The sequence below is a fragment of the Styela clava genome, chromosome 15 (assembly GCF_964204865.1).
Source record: "Styela clava chromosome 15, kaStyClav1.hap1.2, whole genome shotgun sequence".
NCBI classification, from domain to species: domain Eukaryota; kingdom Metazoa; phylum Chordata; class Ascidiacea; order Stolidobranchia; family Styelidae; genus Styela; species Styela clava.
In genome coordinates, this window is record NC_135264.1 from 7936480 (window position 1) to 7948551 (window position 12072).

The window sequence follows — 12072 nt, forward strand, 5'->3', positions numbered from 1 at the left end:
GAATGAAACGGCGACAAAAAGCCTACGACACTCGGTATTCCCAGCCGGTCACCCATGCAAGTACTAACCGAGCCCGACATTGCTTAACTTCCGAGATCGAGTGCATTCAACGTGGTATGGTTGTAGGCGATAAAGTAGTAGTCTATTCGGCTATTTGTATTTCGCAGTTGTTGGAAAACAGAGCAAAATCGAATGAAACGGCGACGAAAAGCCTACGACACTCGGTATTCCCAGCAGGTCACCCATGCAAGTACTAACCGAGCCCGACATTGCTTAACTTCCGAGATCGAACGAGATCGGGTGCATTCAACGTGGTATGGTTGTAGGCGATAAAGTAGTAGTCTATTCGGCTATTTGTATTTCGCAGTTGTTGGAAAACAGAGCAAAATCGAATGAAACGGCGACGAAAAGCCTACGACACTCGGTATTCCCAGCCGGTCACCCATGCAAGTACTAACCGAGCCCGACATTGCTTAACTTCCGAGATCGAGTGCATTCAACGTGGTATGGTTGTAGGCGATAAAGTAGTAGTCTATTCGGCTATTTGTATTTCGCAGTTGTTGGAAAACAGAGCAAAATCGAATGAAACGGCGACGAAAAGCCTACGACACTCGGTATTCCCAGCCGGTCACCCATGCAAGTACTAACCGAGCCCGACATTGCTTAACTTCCGAGATCGAACGAGATCGGGTGCATTCAACGTGGTATGGTTGTAGGCGATAAAGTAGTAGTCTATTCGGCTATTTGTATTTTGCAGTTGTTGGAAAACAGAGCAAAATCGAATGAAACGGCGACGAAAAGCCTACGACACTCGGTATTCCCAGCCGGTCACCCATGCAAGTACTAACCGAGCCCGACATTGCTTAACTTCCGAGATCGAACGAGATCGGGTGCATTCAACGTGGTATGGTTGTAGGCGATAATGTAGTAGTCTATTCGGCTATTTGTATTTCGCAGTTGTTGGAAAACAGAGCAAAATCGAATGAAACGGCGACGAAAAGCCTACGACACTCGGTATTCCCAGCAGGTCACCCATGCAAGTACTAACCGAGCCCGACATTGCTTAACTTCCGAGATCGAACGAGATCGGGTGCATTCAACGTGGTATGGTTGTAGGCGATAAAGTAGTAGTCTATTCGGCTATTTGTATTTCGCAGTTGTTGGAAAACAGAGCAAAATCGAATGAAACGGCGACGAAAAGCCTACGACACTCGGTATTCCCAGCCGGTCACCCATGCAAGTAATAACCGAGCCTGACATTGCTTAACTTCCGATATCGAACGATAACGGGTGCATTCAACGTGGTATGGTTGTAGGCGATAAAGTAGTAGTCTATTCGGCTATTTGTATTTCGCAGTTGTTGGAAAACAGAGCAAAATCGAATGAAACGGCGACAAAAAGCCTACGACACTCGGTATTCCCAGCCGGTCACCCATGCAAGTACTAACCGAGCCCGACATTGCTTAACTTCCGAGATCGAGTGCATTCAACGTGGTATGGTTGTAGGCGATAAAGTAGTAGTCTATTCGGCTATTTGTATTTCGCAGTTGTTGGAAAACAGAGCAAAATCGAATGAAACGGCGACGAAAAGCCTACGACACTCGGTATTCCCAGCAGGTCACCCATGCAAGTACTAACCGAGCCCGACATTGCTTAACTTCCGAGATCGAACGAGATCGGGTGCATTCAACGTGGTATGGTTGTAGGCGATAAAGTAGTAGTCTATTCGGCTATTTGTATTTCGCAGTTGTTGGAAAACAGAGCAAAATCGAGTGAAACGGCGACGAAAAGCCTACGACACTCGGTATTCCCAGCCGGTCACCCATGCAAGTACTAACCGAGCCCGACATTGCTTAACTTCCGAGATCGAACGAGATCGGGTGCATTCAACGTGGTATGGTTGTAGGCGATAAAGTAGTAGTCTATTCGGCTATTTGTATTTTGCAGTTGTTGGAAAACAGAGCAAAATCGAATGAAGCGGCGACGAAAAGCCTACGACACTCGGTATTCCCAGCCGGTCACCCATGCAAGTACTAACCGAGCCCGACATTGCTTAACTTCCGAGATCGAACGAGATCGGGTGCATACGACGTGGTATGGTTGTAGGCGATAAAGTAGTAGTCTATTCGGCTATTTGTATTTTGCAGTTGTTGGAAAACAGAGCAAAATCGAATGAAACGGCGACGAAAAGCCTACGACACTCGGTATTCCCAGCCGGTCACCCATGCAAGTACTAACCGAGCCCGACATTGCTTAACTTCCGAGATCGAACGAGATCGGGTGCATTCAACGTGGTATGGTTGTAGGCGATAAAGTAGTAGTCTATTCGGCTATTTGTATTTCGCAGTTGTTGGAAAACAGAGCAAAATCGAATGAAACGGCGACGAAAAGCCTACGACACTCGGTATTCCCAGCCGGTCACCCATGCAAGTACTAACCGAGCCTGACATTGCTTAACTTCCGATATCGAACGATAACGGGTGCATTCAACGTGGTATGGTTGTAGGCGATAAAGTAGTAGTCTATTCGGCTATTTGTATTTCGCAGTTGTTGGAAAACAGAGCAAAATCGAATGAAACGGCGACAAAAAGCCTACGACACTCGGTATTCCTAGCCGGTCACCCATGCAAGTACTAACCGAGCCCGACATTGCTTAACTTCCGAGATCGAGTGCATTCAACGTGGTATGGTTGTAGGCGATAAAGTAGTAGTCTATTCGGCTATTTGTATTTCGCAGTTGTTGGAAAACAGAGCAAAATCGAATGAAACGGCGACGAAAAGCCTACGACACTCGGTATTCCCAGCAGGTCACCCATGCAAGTACTAACCGAGCCCGACATTGCTTAACTTCCGAGATCGAACGAGATCGGGTGCATTCAACGTGGTATGGTTGTAGGCGATAAAGTAGTAGTCTATTCGGCTATTTGTATTTCGCAGTTGTTGGAAAACAGAGCAAAATCGAATGAAACGGCGACGAAAAGCCTACGACACTCGGTATTCCCAGCCGGTCACCCATGCAAGTAATAACCGAGCCTGACATTGCTTAACTTCCGATATCGAACGATAACGGGTGCATTCAACGTGGTATGGTTGTAGGCGATAAAGTAGTAGTCTATTCGGCTATTTGTATTTCGCAGTTGTTGGAAAACAGAGCAAAATCGAATGAAACGGCGACAAAAAGCCTACGACACTCGGTATTCCCAGCCGGTCACCCATGCAAGTACTAACCGAGCCCGACATTGCTTAACTTCCGAGATCGAGTGCATTCAACGTGGTATGGTTGTAGGCGATAAAGTAGTAGTCTATTCGGCTATTTGTATTTCGCAGTTGTTGGAAAACAGAGCAAAATCGAATGAAACGGCGACGAAAAGCCTACGACACTCGGTATTCCCAGCAGGTCACCCATGCAAGTACTAACCGAGCCCGACATTGCTTAACTTCCGAGATCGAACGAGATCGGGTGCATTCAACGTGGTATGGTTGTAGGCGATAAAGTAGTAGTCTATTCGGCTATTTGTATTTCGCAGTTGTTGGAAAACAGAGCAAAATCGAGTGAAACGGCGACGAAAAGCCTACGACACTCGGTATTCCCAGCCGGTCACCCATGCAAGTACTAACCGAGCCCGACATTGCTTAACTTCCGAGATCGAACGAGATCGGGTGCATTCAACGTGGTATGGTTGTAGGCGATAAAGTAGTAGTCTATTCGGCTATTTGTATTTTGCAGTTGTTGGAAAACAGAGCAAAATCGAATGAAGCGGCGACGAAAAGCCTACGACACTCGGTATTCCCAGCCGGTCACCCATGCAAGTACTAACCGAGCCCGACATTGCTTAACTTCCGAGATCGAACGAGATCGGGTGCATACGACGTGGTATGGTTGTAGTCGATAAAGTAGTAGTCTATTCGGCTATTTGTATTTTGCAGTTGTTGGAAAACAGAGCAAAATCGAATGAAACGGCGACGAAAAGCCTACGACACTCGGTATTCCCAGCCGGTCACCCATGCAAGTACTAACCGAGCCCGACATTGCTTAACTTCCGAGATCGAACGAGATCGGGTGCATTCAACGTGGTATGGTTGTAGGCGATAAAGTAGTAGTCTATTCGGCTATTTGTATTTCGCAGTTGTTGGAAAACAGAGCAAAATCGAATGAAACGGCGACGAAAAGCCTACGACACTCGGTATTCCCAGCCGGTCACCCATGCAAGTACTAACCGAGCCTGACATTGCTTAACTTCCGATATCGAACGATAACGGGTGCATTCAACGTGGTATGGTTGTAGGCGATAAAGTAGTAGTCTATTCGGCTATTTGTATTTCGCAGTTGTTGGAAAACAGAGCAAAATCGAATGAAACGGCGACAAAAAGCCTACGACACTCGGTATTCCCAGCCGGTCACCCATGCAAGTACTAACCGAGCCCGACATTGCTTAACTTCCGAGATCGAGTGCATTCAACGTGGTATGGTTGTAGGCGATAAAGTAGTAGTCTATTCGGCTATTTGTATTTCGCAGTTGTTGGAAAACAGAGCAAAATCGAATGAAACGGCGACGAAAAGCCTACGACACTCGGTATTCCCAGCAGGTCACCCATGCAAGTACTAACCGAGCCCGACATTGCTTAACTTCCGAGATCGAACGAGATCGGGTGCATTCAACGTGGTATGGTTGTAGGCGATAAAGTAGTAGTCTATTCGGCTATTTGTATTTCGCAGTTGTTGGAAAACAGAGCAAAATCGAATGAAACGGCGACGAAAAGCCTACGACACTCGGTATTCCCAGCCGGTCACCCATGCAAGTACTAACCGAGCCCGACATTGCTTAACTTCCGAGATCGAACGATAACGGGTGCATTCAACGTGGTATGGTTGTAGGCGATAAAGTAGTAGTGTATTCGGCTATTTGTATTTCGCAGTTGTTGGAAAACAGAGCAAAATCGAGTGAAACGGCGACGAAAAGCCTACGACACTCGGTATTCCCAGCCGGCCACCCATGCAAGTACTAACCGAGCCCGACATTGCTTAACTTCCGAGATTGAACGAGATCGGGTGCATTCAACGTGGTATGGTTGTAGGCGATAAAGTAGTAGTCTATTCGGCTATTTGTATTTTGCAGTCGTTGGAAAACAGAGCAAAATCGAATGAAACGGCGACGAAAAGCCTACGACACTCTGTATTCCCAGCCGGTCACCCATGCAAGTACTAACCGAGCCCGACATTGCTTAACTTCCGAGATCGAACGAGATCGGGTGCATTCAACGTGGTATGGTTGTAGGCGATAAAGTAGTAGTCTATTCGGCTATTTGTATTTCGCAGTTGTTGGAAAACAGAGCAAAATCGAATGAAACGGCGACAAAAAGTCTACGACACTCGGTATTCCCAGCCTGTCACCCATGCAAGTACTAACCGAGCCCGACATTGCTTAACTGCCGAGATCGAACGAGATCGGGTGCATTCAACGTGGTATGGTTGTAGGCGATAAAGTAGTAGTCTATTCGGCTATTTGTATTTCGCAGTTGTTGGAAAACAGAGCAAAATCGAATGAAACGGCGACGAAAAGCCTACGACACTCGGTATTCCCAGCCGGTCACCCATGCAAGTACTAACCGAGCCCGACATTGCTTAACTTCCGAGATCGAACGAGATCGGGTGCATTCAACGTGGTATGGTTGTAGGCGATAAAGTAGTAGTCTATTCGGCTATTTGTATTTCGCAGTTGTTGGAAAACAGAGCAAAATCGAATGAAACGGCGACGAAAAGCCTACGACACTCGGTATTCCCAGCCGGTCACCCATGCAAGTACTAACCGAGCCCGACATTGCTTAACTTCCGAGATCGAACGAGATCGGGTGCATTCAACGTGGTATGGTTGTAGGCGATAAAGTAGTAGTCTATTCGGCTATTTGTATTTCGCAGTTGTTGGAAAACAGAGCAAAATCGAATGAAACGGCGACGAAAAGCCTACGACACTCGGTATTCTCAGCCGGTCACCCATGCAAGTACTAACCGAGCCCGACATTGCTTAACTTCCGAGATCGAACGAGATCGGGTGCATTCAACCTGGTATGGTTGTAGTCGATAAAGTAGTAGTCTGTTCTGCTATTTGTATTTTGCAGTTGTTAGAAAACATAGAAAAAACGAATGGAACGGCGACGAAAGAAAAGCCTACGACACTCGGTATTCCCGGCCGGTCACCCATGCAAGTACTAACCGAGCCCGACATTGCTTAACTTCCGAGATCGAACGAGATCGGGTGCATTCAACGTGGTATGGCTGTAGGCAATAAAGTAGTAGTCTATTCGGCTATTTGTATTTCGCAGTTGTTGGAAAACAGAGCAAAATCGAATGAAACGGCGACGAAAAGCCTACGACACTCGGTATTCCCAGCCGGTCACCCATGCAAGTACTAACCGAGCCCGACATTGCTTAACTTCCGAGATCGAACGAGATCGGGTGCATTCAACGTGGTATGGTTGTAGGCGATAAAGTAGTAGTCTATTCGGCTATTTGTATTTTGCAGTTGTTGGAAAACAGAGCAAAATCGAATGAAGCGGCGACGAAAAGCCTACGACACTCGATATTCCCAGCCGGTCACCCATGCAAGTACTAACCGAGCCCGACATTGCTTAACTTCCGAGATCGAACGAGATCGGGTGCATTCGACGTGGTATGGTTGTAGGCAATAAAGTAGTAGTCTATTCGGCTATTTGTATTTTGCAGTTGTTGGAAAACAGAGCAAAATCGAATGAAACGGCGACGAAAAGCCTACGACACTCGGTATTCCCAGCCGGTCACCCACGCAAGTACTAACCGAGCCCGACATTGCTTAACTTCCGAGATCGAACGAGATCGGGTGCATTCAACGTGGTATGGTTGTAGGCGATAAAGTAGTAGTCTATTCGGCTATTTGTATTTCGCAGTTGTTGGAAAACAGAGCAAAATCGAATGAAACGGCGACGAAAAGCCTACGACACTCGGTATTCCCAGCCGGTCACCCATGCAAGTACTAACCGAGCCTGACATTGCTTAACTTCCGATATCGAACGATAACGGGTGCATTCAACGTGGTATGGTTGTAGGCGATAAAGTAGTAGTCTATTCGGCTATTTGTATTTCGCAGTTGTTGGAAAACAGAGCAAAATCGAATGAAACGGCGACAAAAAGCCTACGACACTCGGTATTCCCAGCCGGTCACCCATGCAAGTACTAACCGAGCCCGACATTGCTTAACTTCCGAGATCGAGTGCATTCAACGTGGTATGGTTGTAGGCGATAAAGTAGTAGTCTATTCGGCTATTTGTATTTCGCAATTGTTGGAAAACAGAGCAAAATCGAATGAAACGGCGACGAAAAGCCTACGACACTCGGTATTCCCAGCAGGTCACCCATGCAAGTACTAACCGAGCCCGACATTGCCCAACTTCCGAGATCGAACGAGGTCGGGTGCATTCAACGTGGTATGGTTGTAGGCGATAAAGTAGTAGTCTATTCGGCTATTTGTATTTCGCAGTTGTTGGAAAACAGAGCAAAATCGAATGAAACGGCGACGAAAAGCCTACGACACTCGGTATTCCCAGCCGGTCACCCATGCAAGTACTAACCGAGCCCGACATTGCTTAACTTCCGAGATCGAACGATAACGGGTGCATTCAACGTGGTATGGTTGTAGGCGATAAAGTAGTAGTGTATTCGGCTATTTGTATTTCGCAGTTGTTGGAAAACAGAGCAAAATCGAGTGAAACGGCGACGAAAAGCCTACGACACTCGGTATTCCCAGCCGGTCACCCATGCAAGTACTAACCGAGCCCGACATTTCTTAACTTCCGAGATTGAACGAGATCGGGTGCATTCAACGTGGTATGGTTGTAGGCGATAAAGTAGTAGTCTATTCGGCTATTTGTATTTCGCAGTTGTTGGAAAACAGAGCAAAATCGAATGAAACGGCGACGAAAAGCCTACGACACTCGGTATTCCCAGCCGTTCACCCATGCAAGTACTAACCAAGCCCGACATTGCTTAACTTCCGAGATCGAACGAGATCGGGTGCATTCAACGTGGTATAGTTGTAGGCGATAAAGTAGTAGTCTAATCGGCTATTTGTATTTTGCAGTTGTTGGAAAACAGAGCAAAATCGAATGAAGCGGCGACGAAAAGCCTACGACACTCGGTATTCCCAGCCGGTCACCCATGCAAGTACTAACCGAGCCCGACATTGCTTAACTTCCGAGATCGAACGAGATCGGGTGCATTCGACGTGGTATGGTTGTAGGCGATAAAGTAGTAGTCTATTCGGCTATTTGTATTTTGCAGTTGTTGGAAAACAGAGCAAAATCGAATGAAACGGCGACGAAAAGCCTACGACACTCGGTATTCCCAGCCGGTCACCCATGCAAGTACTAACCGAGCCCGACATTGCTTAACTTCCGAGATCGAACGAGATCGGGTGCATTCAACGTGGTATGGTTGTAGGCGATAAAGTAGTAGTCTATTCGGCTATTTGTATTTCGCAGTTGTTGGAAAACAGAGCAAAATCGAATGAAACGGCGACGAAAAGCCTACGACACTCGGTATTCCCAGCCGGTCACCCATGCAAGTACTAACCGAGCCCGACATTGCTTAACTTCCGAGATCTAACGAGATCGGGTGCATTCAACGTGGTATGGTTGTAGGCGATAAAGTAGTAGTCTATTCGGCTATTTGTATTTCGCAGTTGTTGGAAAACAGAGCAAAATCGAATGAAACGGCGACAAAAAGTCTACGACACTCGGTATTCCCAGCCTGTCACCCATGCAAGTACTAACCGAGCCCGACATTGCTTAACTTCCGAGATCGAACGAGATCGGGTGCATTCAACGTGGTATGGTTGTAGGCGATAAAGTAGTAGTCTATTCGGCTATTTGTATTTCGCAGTTGTTGGAAAACAGAGCAAAATCAAATGAAACGGCGACGAAAAGCCTACGACACTCGGTATTCCCAGCCGGTCACCCATGCAAGTACTAACCGAGCCCGACATTGCTTAACTTCCGAGATCGAACGAGATCGGGTGCATTCAACGTGGTATGGTTGTAGTCGATAAAGTAGTAGTCTGTTCTGCTATTTGTATTTTGCAGTTGTTAGAAAACATAGAAAAAACGAATGGAACGGCGACGAAAGAAAAGCCTACGACACTCGGTATTCCAGGCCGGTCACCCATGCAAGTACTAACCGAGCCCGACATTGCTTAACTTCCGAGATCGAACGAGATCGGGTGCATTCAACGTGGTATGGTTGTAGGCGATAAAGTAGTAGTCTATTCGGCTATTTGTATTTTGCAGTTGTTGGAAAACAGAGCAAAATCGAATGAAGCGGCGACGAAAAGCCTACGACACTCGGTATTCCCAGGCGGTCACCCATGCAAGTACTAACCGAGCCCGAAATTGCTTAACTTCCGAGATCGAACGAGATCGGGTGCATTCAACGTGGTATGGTTGTAGGCGATAAAGTAGTAGTCTATTCGGCTATTTGTATTTCGCAGTTGTTGGAAAACAGAGCAAAATCGAATGAAACGGCGACGAAAAGCCTACGACACTCGGTATTCCCAGCCGGTCACCCATGCAAGTACTAACCGAGCCCGACATTGCTTAACTTCCGAGATCGAACGAGATCGGGTGCATTCAACGTGGTATGGTTGTAGGCGATAAAGTAGTAGTCTATTCGGCTATTTGTATTTTGCAGTTGTTGGAAAACAGAGCAAAATCGAATGAAGCGGCGACGAAAAGCCTACGACACTCGGTATTCCCAGGCGGTCACCCATGCAAGTACTAACCGAGCCCGACATTGCTTAACTTCCGAGATCGAACGAGATCGGGTGCATTCGACGTGGTATGGTTGTAGGCGATAAAGTAGTAGTCTATTCGGCTATTTGTATTTCGCAGTTGTTGGAAAACAGAGCAAAATCGAATGAAACGGCGACGAAAAGCCTACGACACTCGGTATTCCCAGCCGGTCACCCATGCAAGTACTAACCGAGCCCCACATTGCTTAACTTCCGAGATCGAACGAGATCGGGTGCATTCAACGTGGTATGGTTGTAGGCGATAAAGTAGTAGTCTATTCGGCTATTTGTATTTCGCAGTTGTTGGAAAACAGAGCAAAATCGAATGAAACGGCGACGAAAAGTCTACGACACTCGGTATTCCCAGCCGGTCACCCATGCAAGTATTAACCGAGCCCGACATTGCTTAACTTCCGAGATCGGGTGCATTCAACGTGGTATGGTTGTAGGCGATAAAGTAGTAGTCTATTCGGCTATTTGTATTTCGCAGTTGTTGGAAAACAGAGCAAAATCGAATGAAACGGCGACAAAAAGTCTACGACACTCGGTATTCCCAGCCTGTCACCCATGCAAGTACTAACCGAGCCCGACATTGCTTAACTTCCGAGATCGAACGAGATCGGGTGCATTCAACGTGGTATGGTTGTAGGCGATAAAGTAGTAGTCTATTCGGCTATTTGTATTTCACAGTTGTTGGAAAACAGAGCAAAATCGAATGAAACGGCGACGAAAAGCCTAGGACACTCGGTATCCCCAGCCGGTCACCAATGCAAGTACTAACCGAGCCCGACATTGCTTAACTTCCGAGATCGAACGAGATCGGGTGCATTCAACGTGGTATGGTTGTAGGCGATAAAGTAGTAGTCTATTCGGCTATTTGTATTTCGCAGTTGTTGGAAAACAGAGCAAAATCGAATGAAACGGCGACGAAAAGCCTACGACACTCGGTATTCCAAGCCGGTCACCCATGCAAGTACTAACCGAGCCCGACATTGCTTAACTTCCGAGATCGAACGAGATCGGGTGCATTCAACGTGGTATGGTTGTAGGCGATAAAGTAGTAGTCTATTCGGGTATTTGTATTTTGCAGTTGTTGGAAAACAGAGCAAAATCGAATGAAGCGGCGACGAAAAGCCTACGACACTATGTATTCCCAGCCGGTCACCCATGCAAGTACTAACCGAGCCCGACATTGCTTAACTTCCGAGATCGAACGAGATCGGGTGCATTCAACGTGGTATGGTTGTAGTCGATAAAGTAGTAGTCTGTTCTGCTATTTGTATTTTGCAGTTGTTAGAAAACATAGAAAAAACGAATGGAACGGCGACGAAAAAAAAGCCTACGACACTCGGTATTCCCGGCCGGTCACCCATGCAAGTACTAACCGAGCCCGACATTGCTTAACTTCCGAGATCGAACGAGATCGGGTGCATTCAACGTGGTATGGTTGTAGGCAATAAAGTAGTAGTCTAATCGGCTATTTGTATATCGCAGTTGTTAGAAAACATAGAAAAAACGAATGGAACGGCGACAAAAAGCCTACGACACTCGGTATTCCCAGCCGGTCACCCATGCAAGTACTAACCGAGCCCGACATTGCTTAACTTACGAGATCGGGTGCATTCAACGTGGTATGGTTGTAGGCGATAAAGTAGTAGTCTATTCGGCTATTTGTATATCGCAGTTGTTGGAAAACAGAGCAAAATCGAATGAAACGGCGACAAAAAGCCTACGACACTCGGTATTCCCAGCCGGTCACCCACGCAAGTACTAACCGAGCCCGACATTGCTCAACTTCCGAGATCGAACGAGATCGGGTGCATTCAACGTGGTATGGTTGTAGGCGATAAAGCAGTAGTCTATTCGGCTATTTGTATTTCGCAGTTGTTGGAAAACAGAGCAAAATCGAATGAAACGGCGACGAAAAGCCTACGACACTCGGTATTCCAAGCCGGTCACCCATGTAAGTACTAACCGAGCCCGACATTGCTTAACTTCCGAGATCGAACGAGATCGGGTGCATTCAACGTGGTATGGTTGTAGGCGATAAAGTAGTAGTCTATTCGGCTATTTGTATTTCGCAGTTGTTGGAAAACAGAGCAAAATCGAATGAAACGGCGACGAAAAGCCTACGACACTCGGTAATCCCAGACGGTCACCCAAGCAAGTACTAACCGAGCTCGACATTGCTTAACTTCCGAGATCGAACGATAACGGGTGCATTCAACGTGATATGGTTGTAGGCGATAAAGTAGTA

At 46.8% G+C, this 12072-nt stretch overlaps 38 non-coding genes and 23 pseudogenes across 38 annotated transcripts; all 61 read right to left on the minus strand.

Annotated features, from left to right (window-relative positions):
• Nucleotides 1–19: 19 nt before the first annotated feature.
• On the minus strand, nucleotides 20–128 carry LOC144412383 (5S ribosomal RNA; annotated as a pseudogene).
• An 81-nt stretch (nucleotides 129–209) lies between these two features.
• Nucleotides 210–328, minus strand: LOC144414702 (5S ribosomal RNA). Its single transcript, XR_013470591.1, has one exon. It is a non-coding gene; the product is annotated as a 5S ribosomal RNA (ribosomal RNA).
• An 81-nt stretch (nucleotides 329–409) lies between these two features.
• LOC144412384 (5S ribosomal RNA) lies at nucleotides 410–518 on the minus strand (annotated as a pseudogene).
• An 81-nt stretch (nucleotides 519–599) lies between these two features.
• Nucleotides 600–718, minus strand: LOC144413846 (5S ribosomal RNA). The gene has a single exon (XR_013469737.1). It is a non-coding gene; the product is annotated as a 5S ribosomal RNA (ribosomal RNA).
• Nucleotides 719–799: 81 nt separating this feature from the next.
• Nucleotides 800–918, minus strand: LOC144413847 (5S ribosomal RNA). Its single transcript, XR_013469738.1, has one exon. It is a non-coding gene; the product is annotated as a 5S ribosomal RNA (ribosomal RNA).
• An 81-nt stretch (nucleotides 919–999) lies between these two features.
• LOC144414713 (5S ribosomal RNA) lies at nucleotides 1000–1118 on the minus strand. The gene has a single exon (XR_013470602.1). It is a non-coding gene; the product is annotated as a 5S ribosomal RNA (ribosomal RNA).
• Nucleotides 1119–1199: 81 nt separating this feature from the next.
• On the minus strand, nucleotides 1200–1318 carry LOC144413024 (5S ribosomal RNA; annotated as a pseudogene).
• Nucleotides 1319–1399: 81 nt separating this feature from the next.
• Nucleotides 1400–1508, minus strand: LOC144412385 (5S ribosomal RNA; annotated as a pseudogene).
• Nucleotides 1509–1589: 81 nt separating this feature from the next.
• On the minus strand, nucleotides 1590–1708 carry LOC144414724 (5S ribosomal RNA). The gene has a single exon (XR_013470614.1). It is a non-coding gene; the product is annotated as a 5S ribosomal RNA (ribosomal RNA).
• Nucleotides 1709–1789: 81 nt separating this feature from the next.
• Nucleotides 1790–1908, minus strand: LOC144413848 (5S ribosomal RNA). The gene has a single exon (XR_013469739.1). It is a non-coding gene; the product is annotated as a 5S ribosomal RNA (ribosomal RNA).
• Nucleotides 1909–1989: 81 nt separating this feature from the next.
• Nucleotides 1990–2108, minus strand: LOC144415937 (5S ribosomal RNA). The gene has a single exon (XR_013471831.1). It is a non-coding gene; the product is annotated as a 5S ribosomal RNA (ribosomal RNA).
• An 81-nt stretch (nucleotides 2109–2189) lies between these two features.
• Nucleotides 2190–2308, minus strand: LOC144413849 (5S ribosomal RNA). The gene has a single exon (XR_013469740.1). It is a non-coding gene; the product is annotated as a 5S ribosomal RNA (ribosomal RNA).
• An 81-nt stretch (nucleotides 2309–2389) lies between these two features.
• On the minus strand, nucleotides 2390–2508 carry LOC144412679 (5S ribosomal RNA; annotated as a pseudogene).
• Nucleotides 2509–2589: 81 nt separating this feature from the next.
• Nucleotides 2590–2698, minus strand: LOC144412708 (5S ribosomal RNA; annotated as a pseudogene).
• Nucleotides 2699–2779: 81 nt separating this feature from the next.
• Nucleotides 2780–2898, minus strand: LOC144414735 (5S ribosomal RNA). The gene has a single exon (XR_013470625.1). It is a non-coding gene; the product is annotated as a 5S ribosomal RNA (ribosomal RNA).
• Nucleotides 2899–2979: 81 nt separating this feature from the next.
• Nucleotides 2980–3098, minus strand: LOC144413025 (5S ribosomal RNA; annotated as a pseudogene).
• An 81-nt stretch (nucleotides 3099–3179) lies between these two features.
• LOC144412386 (5S ribosomal RNA) lies at nucleotides 3180–3288 on the minus strand (annotated as a pseudogene).
• Nucleotides 3289–3369: 81 nt separating this feature from the next.
• Nucleotides 3370–3488, minus strand: LOC144414746 (5S ribosomal RNA). Its single transcript, XR_013470636.1, has one exon. It is a non-coding gene; the product is annotated as a 5S ribosomal RNA (ribosomal RNA).
• Nucleotides 3489–3569: 81 nt separating this feature from the next.
• On the minus strand, nucleotides 3570–3688 carry LOC144413851 (5S ribosomal RNA). Its single transcript, XR_013469742.1, has one exon. It is a non-coding gene; the product is annotated as a 5S ribosomal RNA (ribosomal RNA).
• Nucleotides 3689–3769: 81 nt separating this feature from the next.
• On the minus strand, nucleotides 3770–3888 carry LOC144417106 (5S ribosomal RNA). Its single transcript, XR_013472999.1, has one exon. It is a non-coding gene; the product is annotated as a 5S ribosomal RNA (ribosomal RNA).
• Nucleotides 3889–3969: 81 nt separating this feature from the next.
• Nucleotides 3970–4088, minus strand: LOC144413852 (5S ribosomal RNA). The gene has a single exon (XR_013469743.1). It is a non-coding gene; the product is annotated as a 5S ribosomal RNA (ribosomal RNA).
• An 81-nt stretch (nucleotides 4089–4169) lies between these two features.
• On the minus strand, nucleotides 4170–4288 carry LOC144412680 (5S ribosomal RNA; annotated as a pseudogene).
• Nucleotides 4289–4369: 81 nt separating this feature from the next.
• Nucleotides 4370–4478, minus strand: LOC144412387 (5S ribosomal RNA; annotated as a pseudogene).
• Nucleotides 4479–4559: 81 nt separating this feature from the next.
• LOC144414757 (5S ribosomal RNA) lies at nucleotides 4560–4678 on the minus strand. The gene has a single exon (XR_013470647.1). It is a non-coding gene; the product is annotated as a 5S ribosomal RNA (ribosomal RNA).
• Nucleotides 4679–4759: 81 nt separating this feature from the next.
• LOC144417901 (5S ribosomal RNA) lies at nucleotides 4760–4878 on the minus strand (annotated as a pseudogene).
• An 81-nt stretch (nucleotides 4879–4959) lies between these two features.
• LOC144417215 (5S ribosomal RNA) lies at nucleotides 4960–5078 on the minus strand. The gene has a single exon (XR_013473108.1). It is a non-coding gene; the product is annotated as a 5S ribosomal RNA (ribosomal RNA).
• An 81-nt stretch (nucleotides 5079–5159) lies between these two features.
• LOC144416666 (5S ribosomal RNA) lies at nucleotides 5160–5278 on the minus strand. The gene has a single exon (XR_013472559.1). It is a non-coding gene; the product is annotated as a 5S ribosomal RNA (ribosomal RNA).
• Nucleotides 5279–5359: 81 nt separating this feature from the next.
• LOC144417997 (5S ribosomal RNA) lies at nucleotides 5360–5478 on the minus strand (annotated as a pseudogene).
• Nucleotides 5479–5559: 81 nt separating this feature from the next.
• Nucleotides 5560–5678, minus strand: LOC144413853 (5S ribosomal RNA). Its single transcript, XR_013469744.1, has one exon. It is a non-coding gene; the product is annotated as a 5S ribosomal RNA (ribosomal RNA).
• An 81-nt stretch (nucleotides 5679–5759) lies between these two features.
• LOC144413854 (5S ribosomal RNA) lies at nucleotides 5760–5878 on the minus strand. Its single transcript, XR_013469745.1, has one exon. It is a non-coding gene; the product is annotated as a 5S ribosomal RNA (ribosomal RNA).
• An 81-nt stretch (nucleotides 5879–5959) lies between these two features.
• Nucleotides 5960–6078, minus strand: LOC144417441 (5S ribosomal RNA). The gene has a single exon (XR_013473334.1). It is a non-coding gene; the product is annotated as a 5S ribosomal RNA (ribosomal RNA).
• Nucleotides 6079–6163: 85 nt separating this feature from the next.
• On the minus strand, nucleotides 6164–6282 carry LOC144415385 (5S ribosomal RNA). The gene has a single exon (XR_013471277.1). It is a non-coding gene; the product is annotated as a 5S ribosomal RNA (ribosomal RNA).
• Nucleotides 6283–6363: 81 nt separating this feature from the next.
• LOC144413855 (5S ribosomal RNA) lies at nucleotides 6364–6482 on the minus strand. The gene has a single exon (XR_013469746.1). It is a non-coding gene; the product is annotated as a 5S ribosomal RNA (ribosomal RNA).
• Nucleotides 6483–6563: 81 nt separating this feature from the next.
• LOC144416219 (5S ribosomal RNA) lies at nucleotides 6564–6682 on the minus strand. The gene has a single exon (XR_013472113.1). It is a non-coding gene; the product is annotated as a 5S ribosomal RNA (ribosomal RNA).
• An 81-nt stretch (nucleotides 6683–6763) lies between these two features.
• LOC144414437 (5S ribosomal RNA) lies at nucleotides 6764–6882 on the minus strand. The gene has a single exon (XR_013470327.1). It is a non-coding gene; the product is annotated as a 5S ribosomal RNA (ribosomal RNA).
• An 81-nt stretch (nucleotides 6883–6963) lies between these two features.
• On the minus strand, nucleotides 6964–7082 carry LOC144412682 (5S ribosomal RNA; annotated as a pseudogene).
• Nucleotides 7083–7163: 81 nt separating this feature from the next.
• On the minus strand, nucleotides 7164–7272 carry LOC144412389 (5S ribosomal RNA; annotated as a pseudogene).
• Nucleotides 7273–7353: 81 nt separating this feature from the next.
• On the minus strand, nucleotides 7354–7472 carry LOC144418247 (5S ribosomal RNA; annotated as a pseudogene).
• Nucleotides 7473–7553: 81 nt separating this feature from the next.
• On the minus strand, nucleotides 7554–7672 carry LOC144417902 (5S ribosomal RNA; annotated as a pseudogene).
• An 81-nt stretch (nucleotides 7673–7753) lies between these two features.
• Nucleotides 7754–7872, minus strand: LOC144417585 (5S ribosomal RNA; annotated as a pseudogene).
• Nucleotides 7873–7953: 81 nt separating this feature from the next.
• LOC144417001 (5S ribosomal RNA) lies at nucleotides 7954–8072 on the minus strand. The gene has a single exon (XR_013472893.1). It is a non-coding gene; the product is annotated as a 5S ribosomal RNA (ribosomal RNA).
• An 81-nt stretch (nucleotides 8073–8153) lies between these two features.
• Nucleotides 8154–8272, minus strand: LOC144415471 (5S ribosomal RNA). Its single transcript, XR_013471363.1, has one exon. It is a non-coding gene; the product is annotated as a 5S ribosomal RNA (ribosomal RNA).
• An 81-nt stretch (nucleotides 8273–8353) lies between these two features.
• Nucleotides 8354–8472, minus strand: LOC144413856 (5S ribosomal RNA). The gene has a single exon (XR_013469747.1). It is a non-coding gene; the product is annotated as a 5S ribosomal RNA (ribosomal RNA).
• An 81-nt stretch (nucleotides 8473–8553) lies between these two features.
• LOC144414424 (5S ribosomal RNA) lies at nucleotides 8554–8672 on the minus strand. Its single transcript, XR_013470314.1, has one exon. It is a non-coding gene; the product is annotated as a 5S ribosomal RNA (ribosomal RNA).
• An 81-nt stretch (nucleotides 8673–8753) lies between these two features.
• On the minus strand, nucleotides 8754–8872 carry LOC144417628 (5S ribosomal RNA; annotated as a pseudogene).
• An 81-nt stretch (nucleotides 8873–8953) lies between these two features.
• LOC144415289 (5S ribosomal RNA) lies at nucleotides 8954–9072 on the minus strand. The gene has a single exon (XR_013471181.1). It is a non-coding gene; the product is annotated as a 5S ribosomal RNA (ribosomal RNA).
• An 85-nt stretch (nucleotides 9073–9157) lies between these two features.
• Nucleotides 9158–9276, minus strand: LOC144415975 (5S ribosomal RNA). Its single transcript, XR_013471869.1, has one exon. It is a non-coding gene; the product is annotated as a 5S ribosomal RNA (ribosomal RNA).
• An 81-nt stretch (nucleotides 9277–9357) lies between these two features.
• LOC144414827 (5S ribosomal RNA) lies at nucleotides 9358–9476 on the minus strand. Its single transcript, XR_013470717.1, has one exon. It is a non-coding gene; the product is annotated as a 5S ribosomal RNA (ribosomal RNA).
• An 81-nt stretch (nucleotides 9477–9557) lies between these two features.
• On the minus strand, nucleotides 9558–9676 carry LOC144413857 (5S ribosomal RNA). The gene has a single exon (XR_013469748.1). It is a non-coding gene; the product is annotated as a 5S ribosomal RNA (ribosomal RNA).
• Nucleotides 9677–9757: 81 nt separating this feature from the next.
• On the minus strand, nucleotides 9758–9876 carry LOC144414428 (5S ribosomal RNA). The gene has a single exon (XR_013470318.1). It is a non-coding gene; the product is annotated as a 5S ribosomal RNA (ribosomal RNA).
• Nucleotides 9877–9957: 81 nt separating this feature from the next.
• Nucleotides 9958–10076, minus strand: LOC144414490 (5S ribosomal RNA). The gene has a single exon (XR_013470380.1). It is a non-coding gene; the product is annotated as a 5S ribosomal RNA (ribosomal RNA).
• Nucleotides 10077–10157: 81 nt separating this feature from the next.
• Nucleotides 10158–10266, minus strand: LOC144412936 (5S ribosomal RNA; annotated as a pseudogene).
• Nucleotides 10267–10347: 81 nt separating this feature from the next.
• LOC144417629 (5S ribosomal RNA) lies at nucleotides 10348–10466 on the minus strand (annotated as a pseudogene).
• An 81-nt stretch (nucleotides 10467–10547) lies between these two features.
• On the minus strand, nucleotides 10548–10666 carry LOC144412216 (5S ribosomal RNA; annotated as a pseudogene).
• Nucleotides 10667–10747: 81 nt separating this feature from the next.
• LOC144415166 (5S ribosomal RNA) lies at nucleotides 10748–10866 on the minus strand. The gene has a single exon (XR_013471058.1). It is a non-coding gene; the product is annotated as a 5S ribosomal RNA (ribosomal RNA).
• An 81-nt stretch (nucleotides 10867–10947) lies between these two features.
• Nucleotides 10948–11066, minus strand: LOC144417246 (5S ribosomal RNA). The gene has a single exon (XR_013473139.1). It is a non-coding gene; the product is annotated as a 5S ribosomal RNA (ribosomal RNA).
• An 85-nt stretch (nucleotides 11067–11151) lies between these two features.
• On the minus strand, nucleotides 11152–11270 carry LOC144414630 (5S ribosomal RNA). Its single transcript, XR_013470519.1, has one exon. It is a non-coding gene; the product is annotated as a 5S ribosomal RNA (ribosomal RNA).
• Nucleotides 11271–11351: 81 nt separating this feature from the next.
• LOC144412753 (5S ribosomal RNA) lies at nucleotides 11352–11460 on the minus strand (annotated as a pseudogene).
• An 81-nt stretch (nucleotides 11461–11541) lies between these two features.
• LOC144416616 (5S ribosomal RNA) lies at nucleotides 11542–11660 on the minus strand. The gene has a single exon (XR_013472509.1). It is a non-coding gene; the product is annotated as a 5S ribosomal RNA (ribosomal RNA).
• Nucleotides 11661–11741: 81 nt separating this feature from the next.
• On the minus strand, nucleotides 11742–11860 carry LOC144415849 (5S ribosomal RNA). Its single transcript, XR_013471743.1, has one exon. It is a non-coding gene; the product is annotated as a 5S ribosomal RNA (ribosomal RNA).
• Nucleotides 11861–11941: 81 nt separating this feature from the next.
• On the minus strand, nucleotides 11942–12060 carry LOC144412457 (5S ribosomal RNA; annotated as a pseudogene).
• Nucleotides 12061–12072: the final 12 nt, after the last annotated feature.